Source organism: Tachyglossus aculeatus, chromosome 7 (genome assembly GCF_015852505.1).
Source record: "Tachyglossus aculeatus isolate mTacAcu1 chromosome 7, mTacAcu1.pri, whole genome shotgun sequence".
In the NCBI taxonomy this organism is placed as follows: Eukaryota; Metazoa; Chordata; class Mammalia; order Monotremata; family Tachyglossidae; genus Tachyglossus; species Tachyglossus aculeatus.
In genome coordinates, this window is record NC_052072.1 from 54,786,902 (window position 1) to 54,805,780 (window position 18,879).

The following is an 18,879-nucleotide window of genomic DNA, read 5'->3' on the forward strand; positions in this document are numbered from 1 at the left end:
AGTGATAACAGACCAAAATGCATTATTAGCAACTGCAGGAGAACTCCAGGGTTCTGCTGGGAAAGTGGAAAGAACATCGGCCTGGGAGTCAGAGGATCTGGATGCTGATCCTGGTTCTTCCACTTATCGGCTGGGTGACCTTGGCTAAGTTTTGTTTTGTTGTCTGTCTCCCCCTTCTAGACTGTGATCCCGTTGTTGAGTAGGGAATGTCTCTATATGTTGCTGACTCGTACTTTCCAAGTGCTTAGTACAGTGCTCTGCACACAGTAAGCACTCAATAAATATGATTGAATGAATGAATTAGCTTGTATCTACCCCAGTGGTTAATACAGTGCCTGGCACATAGTAAGTGCTTAACCAATACCATTTTTTAAAGCATTTAGTACAGTTCTCTGCAGAGAGTAAGTGCTCAAAAAATACCACTGATTGACAGGTTGGGTTTGCCACGTGTAGCAAACCCACTTATCACTTATTTATCAATATTTACAGTTTGAACGTAGTTGTAAAATCATCTTGAGATAAAATATAACCATTAAAAACCCAGATAGGTGCTTAATGACAAATGGTGTTTTCAGCTAGCCATTTCCAGCAAAAGATTACTCCACAGGCGATGAAGTTGTTGGATAGAACGTTTCAGAGTAAATACAACTTGAGCTGACTGAACGTTTCAGAGTACATATGACTTGAGCTGACTGGTAACAACTTATAAAATAGAAGTATCCTCATCTTATCATTGTGCCTATTTCTTTACAAAGAAAACCATCTTTATTAACATAAGCCCAAGGAGCTTAAAGAACACTTGGAGAACTCTTATGTACATAACTGTAATTTACTTAAATTAATGTCTGTCACCTCTCTAGACTGTAAGCTCGTTGTGGGCAGGGAATGTGCGTTTATTGTTGTACTGTATTCTCCCAAGTGCTCTGTACACAGTAAGTGCTTAATAAATATGATTGAATAAATTAATGCATGAGAAGAATTTTGAGGGATGTTTCCATGTTCAAGAACTTACTCCTAAACAAACTTGAACCTTTATGTCCAGTTATTTTTGCATTTGATTCATATATTTTTATTTCCATTTATTTTCAGTTTGGGGGCTGGGGGTGGGGAAAGACTCATTTCCTGTTTTCCTTTTTCAGATTATCTTGGAAAACAGGACTTGAAAACCTTGGCGAGCCGGGAAGAAGTTCAGAGGGTTTCCCCAAAGTGTATTTGGCTTCACTCCCACCTCGCCTCAGGACCCAGGCATCAAAGAGACAGGGAAGGCACGATGGCCTCCTCCTCATGAGTTCGCCTTTCCAGAGCCCAACTTGCAAGCTTATGAGGTGGAGGCAATATTCGAAGTGTGACATCAGCCTCAAACGGGGGCCAGAGAAAACAAAGCTGAGTGAGTCTGTTTTCATTTAGCTTAGGGTTGGTCGGTCTCTCAGTGCGGAGGAGGAGGTGGAGGAAGCCGTGACTGGATCACTGTATCCAGTTCATAGCTGCCTTTGCCATCGAAGGCAGCAGAGTCCTTCACTTCTCCAGCTAAACAGAGGGACGGCAAAGGGCTTGTTCTCCCAAGATCCTGCACCCCATATCCTCCCTGTCCCCCTCCCCACCCCAGCCTTTTCTCCAAGCAGAGAAAAGCAGCTAAAAGAAAAGGAAACTGAAGGTAACAGGAAGAAATATGAACCAGAGGCACAGATAACCTGAAGAGCAACGTTTAGGACTATATCATTCTTCAACTGTGCTCAGGGGTAAGTTTTCTTTCTCAGAACTGGAGGTGGTGAGAAGGAAAAGCCTCTTTCCACTGAGGTGACTGTTTCTAGCCATTTGCTGCTGCAGCAGTTTTTTGCTTTTCTTTCCATTTGATTCATCTGGAGTGTATTGCTTTTTCTCAAGTCTCTTATAAGCAGGCTCTCTTTCTTGAAACGTTTGCAGTTTTCCGTTTGCTTATTTCTTGCTTCGAGTCCAGTGGTGGTTCTAAGATCATCATGAACCTCTCCCATCCCTCTTGCACCTCACTTTCTGTCTGAAGCCTGGCTGATAGGCATAGTATCAGTGATTATCTTTTTATTCCTGATTTTGTCCTATTTGAGGAGTTTTTTTCTTTAAAACAACATTGGAATTTGTCCATTTTGACAAGCAGTTTTCTTGAGGGACTTCAAGGTTGTGAATTCAGAAAGTACCTTAGTGGTTTGTACTTTGTGAAAGTTCTGTAATGTTATAGTATAATGGTTGAGGATCTAGGGGTGGGGAAGAGAGGAAGGGGTCAGGGCAGAGTTTGTGCTGTGGATGGGAATGAGGGGATTCCATGCACTAAGGAGTCTGTGCCAATGGGCGCTGCCTCTTTCTGGTGCCTGAAATTCCTTGGGGTTTGGAATCTTTGGGCAGGGCCAACTGGGAGAAATGATGGATTTTTCTGCAGTGAGGTATCCAATTGTGGCTGGATAGCCCGGGAACCATCCTTTGGCTTTGTGGGTGCTTCATATCTAAGGGCGGTGATGGCTTCCCGAGTTCTTTGCCAAGCTAAGGGACAACTGAACCCCAGTAGAGCCAGGGTTTGGTTGGGTGGGCTAGTGGGGCAGAGGAAAGGGGCTCCATTTCTTTAGGGCTTAGGATTGGCAGAGTAGTGGATAGAGGATGGGCCTGGGAGTTAGAAGGATCTGGGTTCTAATTCCATTCTGCCACTTGTCTGTTGTGTGACCCTCGGCAAGTCACTTCACTTTTTTGTTGCTCAGTTCCCTCATCTGTAAAATGGGAATTAAAACTGTGAGCTCCATGTCGGACAGGAACTGTGTCTACCCTGATTATTTATTATATTAATTATTTATATTAATGTAAACTTAACAAATACCGTCATTATTATTCATTGCTGTTCAGTTTCAGGGCTTGGGATGGCTGTAATTTATTTTAATGTCTTCCTCCCCCTCTAGACTGTAAGCTCCTTGTAGGCAGAGATTATGTACTGTAGTGTACTCTCCCAAGCTCTTAGTACAATGTTTAGCCCACAGTAAGTGCTCCACAAATACTACTGATTGAGTCAAGAAGTGTGGCAGGGCAGGGTCCTTGGAAAATGGATTTGGCTCCCTCCAGGACTTCACAGGCGAATCATGAAGCCAGTGGCCCTTGGACAATTGCTTCTGCCAAGGAAATAGGTGGACAGGATTGACTTAGTTCAGAGACTTTGTGCCGGGTCTAGTAGGAATTTTATTTGAGCAAATTTACCAATTGAGGTGACCTCATTTTCATACAACAACAGGCGCCCAGTGGATATTCAGTATACCCAGGGCATCACAGATGCTGAATTCTCGGGCTATGTGTGACAAGACATTTTCTCTACTGAGCGTCTGTAAGTGCCTCAGTCTGTCCTTCTCAGAAAGATAGTCTCAGCTTCACAGAGGGCTTCTTTCTTACCCCCTCAGTTAGTTGGTAAGCAGACATCAGTGGCAAAGCCACCAACCCCCTTGATTCAGAATAACCACAAAAATGGGATATCAGTGGACCATTCCTGGGGTGACCATTCTTTCCTCTGAGCTTGATCCTTCAAGCCTATTCTTTTTTTCCCACAGAGCTTTCCAACTTCTTTAGGAGACTTTAGGATATTGATTTTGCCCTACTTAATGGACAATAGCAATTCTTCAGCCACTCTGGGCTGCTGAAACTTATCCTGATCCTTCCTTCATCATTTCCTCCCCCCACCTCCCCAGCTTTCCCTTAGTTTCTGTGATTCCCTTTGATGGATGCAACTCAGACCGTATCTCAAATGGGATGTTAGTTTCAATCTTCTTTACAAAGAAACATGCTTGGAAATGTTGAAACCCCAAAAGGTCCTGTGTTCATCACAAATACCATGCAAAGCACTGCACTAAAAGCTGGGGTTTGGTACCTGAAATCCTGGGGGAAGATCCTCTGAAGTGTGCACCTTGCTGTGGTTCACTTTGCTGGGCAGGAAGACTTGAGGGTTGAGAGATGAGGCAGTTCGCATTTGTGTCTGGGGAAGAAGTGGAGCCACCTCTAAGAATACTAACAGTATAAGGTTGAATTTTGCCACTCTCGGAAATAATATTGCATATTACCTCATACACAGGCTTCAGTACTTTACCAAAACATTTCTACGAAGGGTCTTCTAAAAAGTTCCGGGTGGCCAGGATTATCCACCTCTAATCCAGTCCAGGGTAGCCCTGCAGAGACTCTCTTTTCTGGTGAGGGCTTTCAATAATTCTGCCTTGCCTTTCATCTGAAGGGGGATTTTATAATTTAGACTCATTGCTTTCTAGGTTGAGGTGTCAAAACCTTTATGGGACAGAGTTGCTCATACTCACTGTTTAATGTGAAATTCTACATTTTGCTTTTTAAAAAAACCCCTCAGTCAGCCTTGGAATCTGTTGGCATTTAGTGTCTTCCTGGTGGGTGTAGTTTTTAGATATGTGTCTTACTTGGTAATTGGTTTTCATCTGGTCCATTTGGAAAAAGGGCTAAATATTCACTTGGGCTCAAAGTAGAGTTTTATGCCCGTTTTTCTTTTTGAATATGTTACTCCAGCAGTGTTTCACCCCAATATTACTTTTTTGACTTTTAAACTCACTCTGTCCCATGTTAGCCAGTGAGTAAGGCTTAGTGAAAGGCTGTTAGTAGAAAAGACCTTGCAATCAAATATCCAAATCTTGAGAAGGACTGCCCCAATGTTGAGAAAAAAAAATATTCCTTTGTACATTAAGAAAGTATGAAATCAGCAAAATTTTACATACATGTACTAGAAAGGTCCTTAAATCGCTTTTGCCTCAAACCACTGTGGACTGGCAAGAGAAGCCTGTCTTTTTTCCATTCCTTGGTTTATTTTTTTTAGCTTCAGTGTCAGAAGTTGCAGAGAGGATACAGGAGAACCTGTAGGAGAACAAGGTTTATTTTGCAGTTTGGTCTCTGGCAAAGAAAAGCTCTATGCTAAGACTGTAGTATAATTCATAAGGTTTATCAACTTAACTGGGGCATCTTGGATAACAAAGAAATTTTAAATGTGAAATTAAACTTGAGCAACTATTTCACTCTAAATCTGCTTCCCCTAGAGGGCACTATGTTCTACTAAATTATAGTGGATTGTAAACTGCATGTGGAAATTTCCTAAATTTGGTGGTGGGGATTAGGTAGAAGGGGACATTGACAATCTGAAGTCAGTGACCCATTTGATCCATCCCCAGGTTGGTGATGGATCAAATGGTAGTTTTAAACAATGTTGATCAATTGTAGAGTTAGTACAGCATGAAGGAAATTGGATGATCATTTGATCTGAAAATATTTGCCTGCAAAATTTTTAGCTATCAGTAAATAGCCAAGGTACTAAATCAATCATTCAGTGCTACTTTATTGAGTGCTTATTGTGTACAGAGCACTGTACCAAGCGCTTGGGAGAGAACATAGCAGAGTTGGTAGGCACATTGATAGCCTTCCATGCAATCTGCTCTGAGAAAGTATGTTACATGTCACCTGGAACTATAGGATTCAAAAGTATTGTAAAAGGAACACAATAGTAGAGCATAAACATGATAGGAACTGATGATTTCATGTCACTCTCATTTGCTGAGCTGCCCATAAACACAGCCCAAATAAACATAATTTAGCAAAAGGGGGAATATTTTGTTAGTGATGTGCATCTAGCTTTACATCTATTAATTCTGATGACTTCACACCTGTCCACATGTTTTGTTTTGTTGTCTGTCTCCCCCTTCTAGACTGTGAGCCCGTTGTTGGGTAGGGACCATCTATATATGTTGCCAACTTGTACTCCTAAGCGCTTAGTACAGTGCTCTGCACACAGTAAGTGCTCAATAAATATGATTGAATGAATGAACGAATAAAAGCATGATGTGGAGAAAATAGGAGAGAGGAAAATTACCCAAATAGAAATTTCTGCTGGAGTGACTTTTGTGAACAAACGGTAAACCTTATTCAAGGATCTGGCAGCATTCTGTGGTCTGGCAATGCTCAACATGGCTTAATTTCTGGGTGTGTTCTATGTACAAAGAAGCATTTGAAGTTCAGAGCCCCCCAGAATGGGTGGGGACATTTGGGTCCAGGGAAGCATTTTGTACAAAAGTGACAGCTTCCCATAGGCTTCCCTTAAGGACTCCCACACTTCAGGTCCCTTGGTCACAGTTCTGAGCTGTGATTCTCCTGAGTCAAAATGAATTCACATTTGGAAACTGGGGAACTGCAGCTGAAGATGACTCAGGTCTCTGAGGAAGAAGTTCCAGGAAACCAGTTTATTAGCCTCTGGAGTCTTCTCAAATAGGTTTCACAGTCCAAATTTGTGTTCAAAATTTCAAGGCCAGTTTGGCTAGCAACTTGGAGTGGCACGAGGTTAAGCAACCTTTTCTCATTATGAAAATGGTTACTGCTGCCTGTCTTCCCACCCTGGATGGACCAAGAGTGGTTAGAAAGTGGCAATATTTGCTGTTTTTTCACACTGTAGAAGAATTGTCAAGGCATTTAAAATGAGTTTGATCATTTTCAATTGATTTTTAAAATTCAACATCTCACTGAATCAGAGTTGCTGAAAAAACTTCACTTCCCTTTCAATAAAAAAGAGTATTCTGGTCAGTTGATTATGAATATTTTATTTTAAACTGAAATTGTCTGGCTTTTTATGAGTGAGCCAGCCTAGTAAAGTAGGGAAGACTTTGAATGCTGGATTTTCTGGTGTTGGTCCTGTGGTTTAACTGGCAGGCGAACCACCCTTTTGCTTGGAGCAATGGTTATGTGAAAACTCTTTGACCAATTCATGTTCAGTATTGAAGGGGGCTTTGATTGATTTTACCATTTCTATTATCAAATAATTGAGCTCTTCATGGAAGTGTCAGGAGAAGCAGCATGGTTTAGTGGATGGAGCATGGAGCTGAGAGTCAGAAGGACGTTAGCTCTAAGCTCTCATACCTGCCTGCTGTGTGACCTAGGGCAAGTGATTTTACTTCTCTGTGTCTCAGTTACCTCATCTGTAAAATGGGGATTAAGACTATGAAACCAGTGTGGGACAGAGACTGTGTCCAATCCAATTACTTGTATCTTTTCCATCACTTAATACACTGCCTGGCACATAGTAAGCATTTAACAATTACCATAGTCATTTTTATTATTATTAATAAGCAACTCCACTAACTTGGGCAATCGTTATGCTGATTCCCCCTTCCAAGCTACAACAGCAATGCATCATTTGGGTTCCTAGGAAATCACTATGCAGCCCAAGCCTTGGCTTGTCAACCTTCTGCAACAGATGCGGCATAAAAGTGTTCAAAGTTTCCTTCTTTGCTCCAAGGAAACAATGCTTAAAGAATTTCTTTTTTCCCATCAATGGTTATTATCTTACCAGGTTCTGTTGGAAAGTTTCTGGTATAATTTGTTCCAATTTTGCCTGGACACCTGGAAGGCCAGGAGTGCCTACGAGGGCAGGGAATGTGTCTGTGTTGTAGTGAAGTCTCCCAAGCGCTTAGTTCAGTGCTCTGCACACAGTAAACGCTCAATACGTACGATTGACTGATTGGTAAACCACAGCATCTCATCGTTGTCAAACGAGGCGTCCAGCAGGGGGAAGCAAAAGTTAGATATTGGAACCCTCGGTTCTTGGCTGCAAGAGTTGAAACAAAGTTCTGAATCTGCCATCAAACGCATCTCGAGCTGACAGCCCGAAAGATGATAAGTCACATCTCCTTTCTTCCGCCGTTTTAGGAGCTGCACTGAGAGAAAGTGAGCTAAACTGCAGAGGCAGTTGGGGAGGGTAGCTTTGAACAACAACTTCTAATGAGGTGCCCCTGCAGGCTTTCTCTCCAATGCTCCCTGAATAATTCACTTAGGGCAAAATGACTAGCTTCTTCATACATTTTCAAATGGGGTTTGACCATCTAAGAAATTCTGCACTTGGAAACCATTTGATATATCCTTTTTCTTCTTTGGCTACCCTAACTTGAAGGGAGAAAGAAAGTAAGCCTTCAAGACTCTTCCCTGAGGAAGAATCATAGTGTCTCTTCCTGCCCAACACTATTGAAAAGGGAAGAGGCAGGCAACCCCTCTCCTAGCAATGAGCCAAGGAAGGGGAACGGCCAGACAAGAAAGACCTTTAATGACTCTGAATGGTGCCACTTCTATTCATCAAACAAACACCCCTCTCATTCTGGTAGCTTCTGGGCATTTCTACCATTTTGAGATGGACAGTTATGAGTTAAATAGTCTACAAGCCTTAATAGGAGGAACTCCCTGGTTCAGAAGGGAGGTGCATGAATCAGACAAATGAATATCTTCAGTGGGAGTGCTGGATGCCTTGAAGCCTTTGTTTGAGAATGGATTCCTTATGGGTGATATTTTTAGAAAGGGATTTCCAGACTTGGAAAAAGAAAAAGGGACCTTTGGACGGGTTTAAAATGTAATTAATGTTCATGAGAACTAATTTCAATGATTCAAATTGCCTTGGGAAAGAAAATCTTTCAAGTTTGGTTTCAAATCCCAAGTCATGAGGTCCTGTTTCTAATGCAATATTTCATGGTCTCCAGTCAATGTCAACCAAATTGCAATATAGGAAAATATCTTGTAATTTATCCATACTAACATCCATCTCCCCCTCTAGACTGTGAGCTCGTTGTGGGTAGGGAATGTGTCTGTTTACTGTTATAGTGTACTCTCCCATACAGTGCTTTGCATACAGTTAAGTGCTCAATAAATATCATCGAATAAATGAATCTTGCTTTAATGAATTAGATTGATATTACTAGTACTTAGTCTCCACATTTTTCCAGCCCTTGACAATAATAATAATAATAATAATAATAATAATAATGGCATTTATTAAGTGCTTACTATGTGCAAAGGACAGTTTTAAGCACTGGGGAGGTTACAAGGTGATCAGGTTGTCCCATGGGGAGCTCACAGTCTTAAATCCCCATTTTACAGATGAGGTAACTGAGGCACAGAGAAGTGAAGTAACTTGCCCAAAATCACACAGCTGACAATAGGCAGAACCATGATTTGAACCCATGACCTTTGACTCCAAAGCCAGGGCTCTTCCTACTGAGCCATGCTGCTTCTCTGGTTCAGGAAGTGGCTCAGGCTCTGGCTCAGACAATGTTACAGGTGGAAACATATGTGATTTTAACCTAAGAAGCTTTACCTGTTGACCCTTTTAGACTGTGAGCCCACTGTTGGGTAGGGACTGTCTCTATATGTTGCCAACTTGTACTTCCCAAGTGCTTAGTACAGTGCTCTGCACACAGTAAGCGCTCAATAAATATGATTGATTGATTGATTGATTGACCCACTCTGTGAATTTTAATGCTTTTTCTTATGAAGAAAAACATTCAGTACTAGAAAATCAGATTCTACAGAGTTGGGGATAAGTTTGCCTGCTATGCAAAAAAATACAGCTGAGAGGGTCTGTGGACTGGGCCTCCTTATTCCCATCTAAGTGTATTTCTCTGTCCCCCCTACACTAAGTGGTCTGTATACATGGCAGAGGCTGTGTTCAATTGGAATATCTTGTATCTATTCCATTGATTAGCATAGTTTTTGGCACACAGTCCCCTTCTGTTCTCTATCTACACTCACTCCCTTGGTGAACTCATTCGCTCCCATGGCTTCAACTATCATCTCTACGCTGATGACACCCAAATCTACATCTCTGCCCCTGCTCTCTCTCCCTCCCTTCAGGCTCGTGTCTCCTCCTGCCTTCAAGATATCTCCATCTGGATGTCTGCCCACCATCTAACACTCAATATGTCCAAGACTGAACTCCTTATCTTCCCTCCCAAACCCTGCCCTCTCCCTGACTTTCCCATCACTGTTGATGGCATTACCATCCTTCCCATCTCACAAGCCTGCAACCTTGCTGTCATCCTCAACTCTGCTCTCTCATTCATCCCTCACATCCAATCCGTCACCAAAACCTGCCGGTCTCACCTCCACAACTCGGCAAGATCCACCCTTTCCTCTCCATCCAAACCGCTATCCTGCTGGTTCAATCTCTCATCCTATCCCGACTGGATTACTGCATCAGCTTCCTCTCTGTTCTCCCATCCTCCTGTCTCTCCCCACTTCAGTCTATACTTCAGGCTGTAGCCCAGATCATCTTTGTGCAGAAACACTCTGGGCATGTTACTCCCTGCCTCAAAAATCTCCAGTGGCTACTAATCAACCTACACATCAGGCAAAAACTCCTCACTCTCGGCTTCAAGGCTCTCCATCACCTCGCTCCCTCCTACCTCACCTCCATTCTTTCCTTCTACAGCCCAGCCCGCACCCTCCACTTCTCTGCCACTAACCTCATCACTGTGCCTGGTTCTCTCCTGTCCCACCATTGACCCCAGGCTGACATCCTCCCCATGGCCTGGAATGCCTTCCCTCCGCACATCCGCCAAGCTAGCTCTCTTCGTCCCTTCAAAGCCCTACTGAGAGCTCCCCTCCTCCAGGAGGCCTTCCCAGACTGAGCCCCCCCTTCCTGTTCCCCTCCCTCCCTCCCCATCCCCCTGCCTTACCTCCTTTCCCTCCCCACAGCACCTGTATATATGTTTGTACATATTTATTACTCTATTTTACTTGTGCATATTTACTATTCTATTTATTTTATTTTGTTAATATGTTTTGTTTTGTTGTCTGTCTCCCCCTTCTAGACTGTGAGCCCACTGTTGGGTAGGGACCGTCTCTATATGTTGCCAACTTGTACTTCCCAAGTGCTTAGTACAGTGCTCTGCACACAGTAAGTGCTCAATAAATATGATTGAATGAATTAATGAATGCTGTAAATACTGTCATTATTATTATTATTTCTGCACTGGTCAAGCCTATCACAGCACTTCTCTGCTGTATTTATGGGTTGTATAGAAGACTGGCTATCCCTTTCCCCCTTGTACAATGGCAACCCAAAAACCACACTCGCTCCACACAGATGGCCATTGGAACAACATGTTTAGCCAGTTCTGCCAAAAATAATTCTAGTAATAGCATCTTGAATTTTGTACAGTGCTTTTTAATTTTTTCAAAGTCATTCCACATCAATGCTCTCATTTGATCTTTTCTGCAATTTACTAAGAAAAGGAATGGAAGTGATAAAAATCCCCACATGGCAGTGGAGCAAACCAGCCCAGGGAAATTAATTGACTCACCATACATGGCAGAAGCCCTGTAGGCTAGGAGCCTTATGTGGGGCATGGACTCATCTGACCTGATTATTTCTTTATCTACCTCTTCTAGATTGATATTACTAGTATTGAGTCTCCACATTTGTCCAGCCCTTGACAACCTCACAGGTGGAAACATATGTGACCAGCATAAGGAGCCTTCCCTTTTGACCCACTCTGAATATTAATGCTTTTTCTTATGAAGTGAAACATTCAGTACCAGAAAATCAGATTCTGCAGAGGCAGGGCTAAGTTTTCCCACTATGCAATATAATGGCAACTGAGATAATCTGTGGACTACTGGGCCTCTGCCTTGTTATCATTATTATTATTATAGTCATTATTCCATTATTAATAAAAACCCAGGTCTTTTGGCTCCCAAATCTGAGCTGCCTCAGAAGAACTGCATCTCTTGAGCTTCCCAAACATCTGTTGCTTGTTGTGTGAATAGAATGATCTCCATGAAATACACTTCCAGGAGAAAAACAGCATATATTCCCATTTTGGTTTGTCATTAATGTGATAGAGGAAAAACACCAATAGAGCCAGCTTTCCAATCAGCTTTCCAGAGTCTTTAAGGCAGCATAAAATGCATTAAAAATCGGGCCATAGAAATGATCTGGCTAATCCAATAAAATTGAGTTGGATCACTGAGAGAATTCAGGAGCGCTGATGATTATCTGGTCCACCATGTTACACAAGCTGCTCAGAGGAGGCCATTTCAGCTCACCACAGGCTAATCATCTCGGTTTGAATCTGCCTAACCACAGTAGTGATCGACAATGTCTTTTTCTTTACTACAACATCCTACCAGCAACAGCAGCAGCTTGGGGAATCTGGTATTTAAGACTGTTCCTGGGACAGACCTGTTATATATCCAACCTCTGATTCAGTCTCTTCACTATGGCAACAGGAAGTTTGGAAGAAAAGTCTCACTGTTTCTGGATATCCAATCTGATGATTGTGGGTGGATCATCTAATGTATTTAACATTTTGTTTTCAATCCCTGTCTTTCCTTCAGTCAATCGGTGGTTTTTATTGAGTGTTACTATGCGCAGAGCACCGTACTAACCACTTGGGAGAGTACAGTACGTTGGAATTTGTGGACATTCTCTTCCGTAATGAGCTTGCCATCTATGGTTTGCACACAGTAAATGTGTAATAAATAGTATTGAATGAATGAATGAATGATATCCTTTCATTCATTCAGTCGTATTTATTGCGGGCTTACTATGCACAGAGCACTGTACCAAGCTCTTGGGAGAGTACAATATAATAATAAACACATTCCCTGCCTACAACAAGCTTGTCTTCTAGAGGGGGACTGCTCATCCTTGACTTAGTCCAACCCTCACTCGGAGACTACAGATATTTTTGGCTATACAATTTCAATATTTTATTAATAGAAAGTTTAAATATCAACACTCCAATAGTTCAAAAATCTAACTGGACTTAATGTAACATTGTTCTTTGTCAGAAGGATTAAAGGAAACAAGATTCTTATGGTTTGGTGGTTTAGGGAAAGACCAGAGGAATTTATTTCCACAAGAAGATAGGCGGCTGAAAATATCAGTTGGTTCAAGGAGGATTTTAATAAATTATAGGACATGTGGTTTATAATGACTTACTAGGGAGAAAATTAGAGATGGAGAGGGATAATTAGGGGTATTAGATGGACCACCCCATCCCTGAAGATGTCAAGGAGAGCAATCTCTCAATCAATCGGTGGTTTTTATTGAGCATTACTATATGCAGAGCACCGTACTAACCACTTGGGAGAGTACAATACAATGGAATTTGTGGACATTCTCTGCTGTAATGAGCTTGCCATCTATGCTTTGCACACAGTAAATGCATAATAAATAGTATTGAATGAATGAATGAATGAATGATATCCTTTCATTCATTCAGTCATATTTATTGAGGGCTTACTATGCACAGAGCACTGTACCAAGCTCTTGGGAGAGTACAATATAATAATAAACACATTTCCTGCCCACAACAAGCTTGTCATCTAGAGGGCGACTGATTGACTGATTGATTGATTGAGGGAAAGATGTCAAGGAGAGCAACCAGCCCACATTCCTCCGAGTGCACTGATGGAGAAAGAATCCTGAATTGGGAAGGCCATGGATCTGATTGAGAAATGGCAGAGCTCCTAGTCTTAGTTATGTTTCTAGAACTTTATGAAGATGGCTTGTTCAATTTGGTTCCACGTAGCTCTTATTAGACTAAGAGGAAATCAATCAATCCATCAACAGTATTTATTGTTTACTGCATCCAGAGCACTGTACTAAGTGCTTGGGAAAGTACAGTAAAATAGAGTACATAGATGTGATCCCTGCCTGCAAGGAGCTTATGGTTGACAGTGGGAGACAGGCAAGAAAATAAATTACAGATAGGGGACATACAAGAGTATAAGGATATATATATGATATATAAGATATATATATGGCTATAAGAGCCATGGATATAAGGATATAAGGATAAGGATATAAAGATAGATAGATAGATAGATAGATAGATAGATAGATAGATAGATAGATATAAGAGTCATGGGAATGAGGTGAGTATTTAAGGGGTACAAAGCCAAGTACATAGTCAATGTAGAGGGAAGGCAGATGGGGAAATAAAGGGCTTAGTCAGGAAAGGCCTCTGGGCAGAGACGTGATTTTAGGAAGGTTTTGAAGGTGTGGAGACTGGTTGTCTGCAGGATATGAAGGGTGAGGAAGTTTCAGGCCCAAGGGAGGATGTGGGCAAGGAGTCAGCAGTGGGATAGATGAGATTAGGATACAGAAAGCACATTTCCATTAGAGGAGCACAGGGTTGTAATAGGGAATATGAGTTGGACTTGGAATTGGCCTCATATTCTAATGGCGATTATTTCCAGAATACGTCTTGTGCATCCCCCACTCTGTGGGAACCATGGTGTGACTTCTGATTGACAGTATTGGTCCTCATGGCCATGAGTTGGGGACAGTAGTATAAAGGATTCTGGGCAACATACAGTACGGAAAATAATGTTTTCTTGATAATATGGATTAGTGGCTAGCTTGCAGCTGAGAGATCCTTCTCTCTCCATGTTAGCTGCCAGCTTGTTAAACTTCATTCTCTTCTCTGTTGGTCTGGTTTCTTGGCCACTGAACCATGTGAAACGCTCCAGAGCCAGAGGGTAAAGAACATCTGATAGCTCACAGAAATTAGGGTGGATCAAATGAATCAGAGAGTGGCCCAAAAGAAATGGAAATTCTCCCTTTCTCTTTTCTTCTCCTTTTTTCTTTGGCTCTCCCCGGGAGAGTCCTGATGTTCCCATGGATGCTTGTCTCCTCTAAGCCTGGTGGAAAAGGTAAATGCAGAGGAATGGAGTGGTAGGAAATAAAGCCGGCATAAATTGTAGGGGCTGAATACAATTTCTAAGGTCAGATGATTCTCATCAGCTGCCTGGAAGATGGTGCTAGACTGTTGTCAGATACCTGCAACTCACAAAACATTAATAAAGAAAATGAATGCCTGAGAAGCAGTGTGGCTCAGTGGAAAGAGCATGGGCTTTGGAGTCAGAGATCATGGGCTCAAATCCCGTTCCACCAATTGCTCACTGTGTGACTTTGGGCAAGTCACTTAACTTCTCTGTGCCTCAGTTTCCTCATCTGTAAAACGGGGATTAAGACTGTGAGCCCCCTGTGGGACAACCTGATCACCTTGTAACTTCCCCAGTGCTTAGAACAGTGCTTTGCACATAGTAAGTGCTTAATAAATGCTATCATTATTATATTATTGCTCTTTCCTGGAGGCCCTCTAAAATGTGTCCATATTAATGACTGGAATAGATTCAAATACACTGTGATATCACAACCCACACCTGCTTCTACTTCAGCTGTGCCTGTGGCTCTTAGGATAGAGAGTTAGAAACAGAGCACATCTACAGAATATAGAGTTCATCAAATGTGTGTCACTGCCAGACTGGGGAATTTTTTTCTGCATGCTCATAGATGGAGTCAAAGGAGATACTGGTAAGTCTTTTGTGATATCTGAAGAGTATTGATGATCTTTCTGAAGTAAGGGGGCATAACTGTTTACTGGAGAGAGCTTTCTCAATCTTTCTTAAAGATTCTAGAAAAATATTAAACTGCTGACAAACCTTAAGGGTGTTAAATTTACCATTTTCCATTTCTATATCCCATGGGGCAACATCATTTGAAAGATGGCTCTGAAACAGATGACCAATCAATCAAATAATAATAATAATAATGTTCATTCATTCATTCATTCAATCATATTTATTGAGTGCAGAGCACTGTACTAAGCACTTGTGAAGTACAAGTTGGCAACATATAGAGACAATCCCTGCCCAACAACGGGCTCACAGTCTAGAATGGGGAGACAGACAACAAAACAAAACATATAAACAGGAGTCAAAATCGTCAGAACAGATAGAATTATAGCTATATGCACATCATTAACAAAATAAATAGAATAGTAAATATGTACAAGGAAAATAAATAGAGTAATAAATCTGTACAAATATATACAAGTGCTGTGGGGAGGGGAAGGAGGAGGAGGGGGAGAGGAAGGAGGGGGCTCTGTCTGGGAAGGCCTCCTGGAGGAGGTGAGCTCTCAGTAGGGCTTTGAAGGGAGGAAGAGAGCTAGCTTGGCAGATGTGTGGAGGGAGGGCATTCCAAGCCAGGGGAAGGACGTGGGCTGGGGTTTGATGGTGGGACAGGTGAGAATGAGGCACAGTGAGGAGGCTAGTGGCAGAGGAGCAGAGGGTGTGGGCTGGGCTGTAGAAGGAGAGAAGGGATGTGAGGTAGGAGGGGGTGAGGTGATGGAGAGCCCTGAAGCCACGAGTGAGGAGTTTTTGCTTGATTCATGGGTTGACAGGAGATTTTTGAGGAGGGGAGTGACATGCCCAGAGCATTTCTGTACAAAGATAATCTGTGCAGTAGAGCAAAGTATAGACTGAAGTTGGGAGAGACAGGAGGATGGGAGATCAGAGAGGAGGCTGATGCAGCAATCCAGTCAAGATAGGATGAGAGATTGACCCAGCAAGGTAGCGGTTTGGATGGAGAGGAAAGGGTGGATCTTGGCAATGTTGTGGAGGTGAGACTGGCAGGTTTTGGTGATGGATTGGATGTGTGGGGTGAATGACACCAACGTTGCGGGCTTGTGAGATGGGAAGGATGGTAGTGTCGTCAACAGTGATGGGAAAGTCAGGGAGAGGGCAGGGTTTGGGAGGGAAGATGAGGAGTTCAGTCTCGGACATATTGAGTTTTAGATGGTGGGCAGACATCCAGATGGAGATGTCTTGAAGGCAGGAGGAGACATGAGCCTGAAGGGAGGGAGAGAGAGCAGGGGCAGAGATGTAGATTTGGGTGTCATCGGCGTAGAGATGACAGTTGAAGCTGTGGGAGTGAATGAGTTCACCAAGGGAGTGAGTGTAGATAGAGAACAGAAGGCGTTAAGGTTTGTTAATAGAAGGTTTGTTAAGCGGTTGCTATGTTTTCAAGCACAGTATTAAGCACTGGGGTGGATGCAAGATATTCAGGACTCATATGGGGCAGTCTTAGTAGGAGAGAGATCAGGCATTGCATTCCCATTTTTCAGATGAGAGAACTGAGGAACTGAGGTGACTTGCCCATGATCACACAGCAGACAAGAGGTGGGTTGGGGATTATAATCCAGGTTCTCTGGCTCCTGGGCCTGTGCTATTTCCATTACTTGATCAATCAATGGTATTTATTGGGCACTTACTGCATGCAGAGCACTGTTCTATGCACTTGGGAAAGTAAAATCCAACAGAATTGGTAGAAACGAGTCCTGCCCACAAGGAGCTTGCTATCTACAAGAGGAGACAGACATTAAAATACCTTAGGGATAGAGAAAATAGCAGTTTAGAAGAATATTTACTTCAGTGCTGTAGGACTGGGGTGAGTGTCAAAGTGCTTCTTAAGGGATACCCAGCCAAGTGCATAGTCAATGAAGAGGGGAGGGCAGATCAGGGAAATAAAGAGCTTAGTCTGGAGGAGATGTGATTTTAGGAGGGTTTGGAAGGTGGGGATAGTGTATGCATGTCCTGTGTGGGTGAGGGAATGTACATGAGAGAGATGCAAAGAAGAAGAGATGCAGGAAAAAAGTGGAAGATACTAAATAACTGTGGTATTATTAAGTGCTTACGCAATGCCAAAAACTGTTCTAAGGGCTGAGGTAGATACAAACAAATCAGATAAGACGTAGTCTTCATCACACAAGGAGGTTCACAGTCTCACGGCAGAGCAGATAACTTCTCCCCATTTTACAGTTGAGGTAACTGAGTCACAGTTAGGTTAAGTGACCTGCCCAGAGTTACAAAGCTGGTCAGTAGCAGAGCTAGGATGAGAACTTAAATTTCCTCCTTCAGAGCCCTATTTTATTTCCCTGAGTCAGACTGTCTTTCTAGTGAATTTCTAAAACTTTCAAAGCTCTCACATTTCCAAAATATAGAACTGTTCTTCCCCCAGTATATAGGCAATAATGCTGTGCAAACTAGAAAATGGGATTTGAATTAGGATCTCGTTATTTTTGTTAATCTACATATTCTACACTAGCTCTCAGGAGCTCCATTTGCAATTCCAAGATGATCAAAGAAATCTTCTTTGTTTCCCTGTTCATCCTCAAAGGGAGTTTACAGAATGAAACTTTGGTAAGTCCCCTGTGGGAAAGAGACTGGGCATGAACTGTTTACATGTCTTTACTTCAGACCTTTTCACAGTGCCCAGTACATGGTAAACTCTTAGTCAAAACCATCATCAGTCAGTGAAAACCTTATCAGACAATTGCTTCATTCAACTTGACACTCTGTGGGTTTACTGCAATTCTTCCCCTTTATGTTTTCCCCTTCTAGTTCAACAATCTAATTCAAACCATCAAGAAAAATCTAACCTCCAAAATCAACACAGGAAAGGAAACTTCATTTTGCTACTGTTATTGTCATACTGATATTATTATTGTTATTGCTAAACACTATGTGTCAAGCATTGTTCGAACTGCTGAGGAAGATACCATTCAACCAGGTTAGACACAATCTCTGTCCCACATGGGCCTTACAGTCTAGGTAGGAGGGAGAACAGTTGAGGAAACTGAGGCACAGAAAAGTTAGGTGACTTGCCCAGGGTCACACAGCAAGCAAATGGCAGAGCTGAGATTAGAACTCAGGTCCTCTGACTCCCAGGCCTGTGCTTTTTCCAGTAGGCCATGCTACTTCTCATGTATTATTTTGCTTCTGATGTATTTCACTGGCCTGTTTTCTGTAGAAGGCAAACTTTAATCCCATTCTGGTTTGCATACTTCCTTTGGGAAATCATCCCAAATTTATCAATTCTCCTTTTTTTTTTTTTGGAGCCAGGATACATATCCAGAGAGTATATCTTATAAGTGTTCCAAATTCCCCAAAGATATGAAATATTCAAAATAGGAAACAGTGGAGTTTAGATGAGTATTCTGGAATTTGGAGATTTCAAAATGTCAACACCAACCACTGTGACCTATGTGGGAGGTTCTATGGAGTCCCTCTTAGACGGGAAGCTGGGGACATGGACTGGAATGCTTACTGTAACCACACTGAGCTGTGCTCTCTGGATAGAAATTAAGGGGCACATTCACTGTCATCTATACTTTCACTGCAAGAAATCAGGAAATGCATGTACAAGTCTGTGATGTCATCTCTCGTGTCTATGGGACAGCCACTGTAAAGAAATCTGGACTCTCCTCA

General features: G+C 42.3%; 1 protein-coding gene across 5 annotated transcripts in view; it reads left to right on the forward strand.

The window, feature by feature from the left end:
* The first annotated feature begins 1,439 nt into the window (after positions 1–1,439).
* COL6A3 (collagen type VI alpha 3 chain) overlaps positions 1,440–18,879 on the forward strand; it is a 110,469-nt gene continuing 93,029 nt past the window's right edge. For all 5 annotated transcript variants that reach the window (XM_038748713.1, XM_038748708.1, XM_038748709.1 and 2 more), the window contains exon 1: positions 1,440–1,739. The gene's annotated coding sequence lies outside the window, so the exon portion shown is untranslated. The remainder of the gene's footprint in view (positions 1,740–18,879) is intronic.